This window comes from Heteronotia binoei, chromosome 3 (assembly GCF_032191835.1).
Source record: "Heteronotia binoei isolate CCM8104 ecotype False Entrance Well chromosome 3, APGP_CSIRO_Hbin_v1, whole genome shotgun sequence".
Taxonomy (NCBI): Eukaryota; Metazoa; Chordata; class Lepidosauria; order Squamata; family Gekkonidae; genus Heteronotia; species Heteronotia binoei.
The window spans coordinates 136,453,549-136,459,548 of record NC_083225.1 but is presented as its reverse complement, the minus strand read 5'-3'; positions in this window follow the sequence as shown (position 1 = coordinate 136,459,548).

Sequence of the window (6,000 nt, the reverse complement as noted above, 5' to 3'; positions counted from 1 at the left end):
TGGTTTTCCATCCTAGAAATATGCCCTGCCCAGCGCAGCTGCCTCTTTAACAGCAGTGCCTCGATGCTTGTAACCTCCGCCTTCTTGAGGACTTCAGTGTTGGTCACAAAGTCACTTCAGTGGATGTTGAGGATGGTGCGAAGGCAGTGCTGATGAAAGCGCTCAAGGAGTCACAGGTGATGACGGTATAAAACCCACGATTCGGAGCTGTAGATGAGGGTTGTCATCACAACCGCTTTGTAAACATTGATCTTTGTGCCTTTTTTCAGATGCTTTTCAGATGCTTTTGTGCAGTCAGCCAAATGCACGGTTTGCCTTTGCCAGCCTGTTGTCAATTTCCTTGTCGATCTTGGCATCTGAGGAGATGATGCACCCCAGGTAGCTGAACTGCTGGACTGTCTTCAGAACTGATTCACCCACAGTGATGCAGGGAGGGTGATAATCTTCCTTGGGTGCAGGCTGGTGGAGAACTTCTGTCTTCTTCAGACTAACTTCTAGGCCAAATAGCTTGGCAGCCTCTGCAAAGCAGGACGTCATATGCTGCAGAGCTGATACCGAGTGGGAGACGAGTGCAGCATCATCAGCAAACAGTAGCTCTCGGATAATCCAATCCTCCAATAGCTCACAAAAAAGAGGCTTGTAAGCTCTTGGAGGATTGGATACATCAGTGGTATGTGACCTAATATGTAAAGGAGCTTCTGCTAGAATTCCACCCCTGCCTAGGATCAAGATGAATGTATTCTATTACCTGTTTTGTTCATTGATTGTTATTTAGGTTTTCATTGCTCTTTATTACACCTCATCAAATTTCTGATTGAACTAGAATACTTTAACTTCAGAATTGAACAATTTAAGGTTTGTGGACACTTTCAGTTTCTCTAGTTCATTTGCAAATTTCCCTCCCCATATTACTGATGCACAGGTACACATTGTTAAAACAATGCAAAAAGTAAATTTGAATGTGATTGCAGCATATTATTTTTTGCTGTCTTTGATTCTGCAGTAGTAAATATCACTCAAAAAGTATAAAATTATAATCAGGTATAAAATTATACAACATTCTTTTTCCAGTTTGATCATTAATCAAGGGTAATACATAAGTGGACAGAATAGTTTGCCAGGCAACCCAGTATTTTTGAAGACCTCCTGCTGGCAACCATTGCTAACCTCTGCTACTCTGAATGGAAGGTTTTTTTGTTTTTAAGCCAGCATTATAATTCTGGAGTGATGTGAAGCTGCTCTAGGAATCACTAAAAATTGTGGTTTTGCTAGAAGTGATGTCATAGCACATGCAGTTCCAGAACCCCTAAAGATCCCTTATGACCTCAGAACCCCTCAAAATCTCTCATCCTGCTAACCCTATGGCAGAATAATTTGAAACCCATGGCCAACTGCATGTGTTCCCTGCAAAGTTTGAAAATAAAGTGTTAAAAACTGAGAATGTTATAAGATTCCTGATGAATTGGTTCCACATTGGAAATATAACCATTGTATTTAAAACTGTGGCAGAACCATCTACTTCTATCTGCCATATTAGGAATTCCCTAATGACTCTGTTATTGTATTCAGATGTTACACGTTAGTGTCATCCTCTGTAGCTTTCTTGAGTGATGAGGGCAATGGGTATAAGGCAGTTGGAAAAATCTCAGATCTCCCTGCTTTCAACAGAGGGAAACAATACTTTTGAACAGTGGGTTTAATAAAGTAGCGGTTTTGTTACAGATCTCCAGGTTCATTCCACATCTCAAAGTATTAAGAAATGTTTGCAAGTTCATCACCTTTATTATGAATAAATACAGCCAATGTTCTCATGAATATTAGTCCCCTAAACCTCTCTCTCTCATCTTTTTTTTAATCCATCATAAGTGTTCTTGTTATGTACCCTGATGAATCTGTGGAACTTACTTCCAAGTATGCATATACAGGATAGAGCTACATAAAAGTCGTCAATATTCTTATTGCATCATAAGCATTTTTAGCTAAATAAGTATTAGTTCAAGGAAACAAAAGCAGATTCCATGGTCTGTTAACCAGTGAGCATTTGTCTGTGGTTCACTGGTGGATCTGTATAATATGGGATGTAAAAGGAAGATACAAATGATCCTAAGGGACCCTTCACATCTGGGCCATTTGCTATTTGAGATCTTACCGTCAGGTAGACGATATAGAGTGTTGAAGGCTAGGACAAACAGATTTAAGGACAGTTTCTATCCAAGTGCTGTGGTTAGGCTAAATGCAGGGTTATGAAGGATTATCTGTTTTAGATATATTTAAATGGTTTTAATGGTTTTATGAATGTTTATCTGTTTTAGATGTATTTAAATGGTTTGAATGGTTTAAATGGTTTTAGATGTATTTAAATGGTATGAATATGAATATGTGTGTTTGATGTGTTGGTATGTTTTGTGGAAGAGCACCTCATTTCGTTGCTCTCTTTTTGTTGAGAACAATGACAATAAATTTATCTGTCTGTCTGTCTATCTATCTATCTATCTATCTATCTATCTATCTATCTATCTATCTATCTATCTATCTATCTATCTATCTATCTATCTATCTATCTATCTATCTATCTATCTATCTATCATTACTACAGACCGTGAGTCATATCGGCATGCATAATACTTAAATAAGCATTTACTCAGCATTTCCTAATGTGACTCTACTAATAAGATGTATCTGACTATACTTTTGTAAGTCATACATAGCTAGGAGCACAGAGGAGAGCAGTTAAGCACTGTTAAATAAATTTATGCTGTCATTTAATGTCTTAACCAAGTCATACAGTGTACAAAGATAATAGTGTTGGAAAATATGGGAAAATTAAAATGTGGAAAGTTTTGCACAGAAATAGTTTGCATCACATAATAACCAGATCCCTTAATATGGGTTTTTTGTGACTTACTAGTTAGAATTTTTTATTATTCATGCATCACCTCCATCCCACTAACTTGCCTCATTTTTTTTCAGATTTCTCATAGCAGAAGGGTACCACATTTATGATGCTAATTGTTAGAAAATATGATTCAGGAAAGGCAAATATTCAGTTATCAGGTTTTTTAAATATAACTGAGAGAGTTATCCTAAATAGAGGGTAACAGTTCTGAGTCTTACATGAACAGAAAACAGGATGATGGTGCAATAGGAGCTTTAACTGTTGTGTGTGAACTGATATGTTGGTTTCACCTGAACTGAACAGTTTCAGCCACTGCATGAGATAATCGTTGAACACAGATTTAACATAAGAAATCACATCCAGAAACCAGTCTCCTTGAACATAATATTACAGACCTGAAAGTCACTGTTCTACCTCTATTAGGTTCCACGTCTCCTTAAGAGAGACTAATGGGAGCTGATGGAATTCTGAAAACAGGGCAACAGTTAAAAAAAACAACCCTGTTACTTCAGTTAGAGAGAGAACTGTCTGAGTAAAGAATCAGTATGCTTGATTCAGCATGTTATTCAGTTGTTGTTGTTGTTGTTGTTGTTGTTGTTGTTGTTGTTGTTGTTGTTATTATTATTATTATTATTATTATTATTATTATTATTATTATTATTATGTAGCAGAACAGCAGCCTGAAGATGACTGGGATAAAGTCAGCTTGCAATAAAGAATCCTGAATGCCTGAATAAAGCTATGGTTTAAAAGTTCAAGTGAAGAGAAACTTTATAATCATTCTTCACTGCATTTAACAACAATGTTGCATTTAAGCTATAAATAAAAGTTAACTCCTTTTTTTGTGTGTAATTCTGTGGGGGTGCATATGGTATCAGAGAAGGAAGTTCACACACAGGTACAAATGAAGATATATCATCATCATCACCACTACCACCACCATCACCATCACCACCACCACCATCATCATGAACTTGTAATCCTTTAAGTGTTCTGACCACACATTATATGGTATTTTAAAAGTCAGTAACAGTACCCTGAATTGAGACTGAAGGCATATGGAACACGATTGGAGTTATATTGGAGTACTCTGGCTGCAGCATTCAGTAGCTGTAGCTTCCAGACACTTTTCAAGGGCCATATCACTCAAGCCTTTAAAGCAGGGGTGTCAAACCCATTTGTTATGAGGGTCAGATCTGACATAAATGAGACCTTGTCAGGCCAGGCCATGTCGGGCTGGGCTGTGTGTGTTCCTATTTAAGATCAGGTAGCAGAGAGGTGGCAAGAATACACAGAAGAATTATACTAGAAGAATCTCAATGTCCTAGACAACCATTACAGGGAAATCAATAACCTTGAGCCAGACATCCTGGAGAATGAAGTCAAATGGGCTTTAGAAAGTATTACTAACAACAAAGCGAGAGGAAATGATGGTATCCCAGTTGAGCTATTCAAAGTCCTAAAAGATGATGTTGTTAAAGTGATGCACACATTATGTCAACAAATTTGGAAAACACAACAGTGGCCATGGGATTGGAAAAGATCAGTTTATATTCCAATCCCAAAGAAGGGTAATGCCAAGGAATGTTCAAACTATCACACCATTGCACTCATATCACATGCAAACAAGGTCATGTTAAAGATCCTACAAGCTAGGCTTCAGCAGTATGCAGATCGGGAACTACCAGAAGTTCAAGCTGGGTTTCAGAGAGGTAGATGAACTAGAGATCAAATTGCCAACATTCGCTGGATTATGAAGAAAGCACAGGGGTATCAGAAAAATGTCTATTTCTGCTTCATTGACTATGCTGAAGCCTTTGATCGTGTGGATCACAACAAACTGTGGCAAGTCCTTAAAGAGATGGAAGTACCAGACCACCTCACATGTCTCCTGAGAAACCTTTATAAGGGTCAAGAAGCAACTGTCAGAATAGGATATGGAACAACTGATTGGTTTAGAATAGGAAAAGGAGTTTGACAAGGATGTATATTGTCACCCTGCTTATTTAATTTATATGCAGTACATCATGCAGAATGCTGGCCTGGATGAAGCACAAGCCAGAATTAAGATTGCTGGGAAAAACATCAACAACCTCAGATATGCAGATGACACTACTCTAATGGCAGAAAGTGAGGAGGACCTAAAGAACCTTTTGTTGAGGGTGAAAGAGGAAAGCACAAAAGTTGGCTTGAAACTCAGCATCAAAAATACTAAGATCATGGCATCTGGCCCCATCACACCTTGACAAATAGAAGGGGAAGACATGGAAGTAGTGATAGACTTCACATTTCTGGGATCGAAGATCACTGCAGATGGTGACTATAGCCATGAAATTAAAAGACGTTTGCTCCTTGGGAGGACAGCTATGGTGAACCTGGCCAGTATAATAAAAAGTAGAGATATCACCCTGCCAACAAAAGTCTGTATAGTCAAAGAGATGGTATTCCCAGTAGTATTGTATGGCTGTGAGAGCTGGATCATAAAGAAGGTTGAGCACAGAAGAATAGATGTTTTTGAGATGTGGTGCTGGAGAAGAATCTTGAGAGTCCCTTGGACTGCAAGAAGATCAAATCAGTCAGTCCTAAGGGAAATCAACCCAGACTGTTTACTGGAAGGTCCGATGCTGAAGCTGAAGCTCAAATACTTTGGCCACCAAATGAGAAGGGAGCACTCCCTGGAGAAGATCCTGATGCTGGGAAAGACAGAAGACAAAAGAAGAAGATGACGGCAAAAGATGAGATGGCTGGACAATGTTACTGATGTAACAAACATGAATTTGAGCAGACTTCTAAGGATGGTGGAAGACAGAAGGACCTGGTATGACTACTGGTATGTTCATGGGGTCACAAAGAGTCGGACTTGACTGTGTGACTGAACAACAAAAGCAGAGATAGAAACTTTATAAAGGACACAGAAAAATACAATTAAAGATTTTTTACAACTTAAAAGATGCTTAAAGCATTAGCACTTGTTAGTCTTAAAGGTGCTTTCTTTGTCTTTCTCCCATAGGATCCAGGGAACTGGGCAAAGTAAGCTCTGGGTTTTTCCTTCCTTCCCCAGGGGACCAGGAGGGGGGGGGAGCCTCAGTCAACAGAAGTAAGAG